Here is a 348-nt window from a genome sequence, read left to right as displayed (position 1 = left end):
AAATCTATCTTGATTGAATAATCTTTATTCATTTGCACTGGAAAATAAGACAAAAATACTGACGAAGAACATCACATTTTTGCAGTGTGCTCAGAAGGTACAGTAAACGTTTTTTCCCTATTCTAGTGTTTGAGAGCAGAGCTACTCAAGACTTAAGTTTTTTGTTTTGTACAGTGAATTAAAAAGTAATGGATATCTGTTGAAAGTTGTATTTTCAAACTTTGACCTATTGATAATACAAGACATTTACATTTAGAGACCATATTGATGTATTGTGTCCCATTGGGTTTACTTGGTCTTAAAAAGTCTTAAAGGGGTCCTATTATGCTTTTTCACTTTTTCAACTTT

The sequence above is a fragment of the Sinocyclocheilus grahami genome, unplaced genomic scaffold (assembly GCF_001515645.1).
Source record: "Sinocyclocheilus grahami isolate Dianchi unplaced genomic scaffold, SAMN03320097.WGS_v1.1 scaffold7999.1, whole genome shotgun sequence".
Lineage (NCBI taxonomy): Eukaryota > Metazoa > Chordata > Actinopteri > Cypriniformes > Cyprinidae > Sinocyclocheilus > Sinocyclocheilus grahami.
This window is presented reverse-complemented; position numbering follows the sequence as displayed.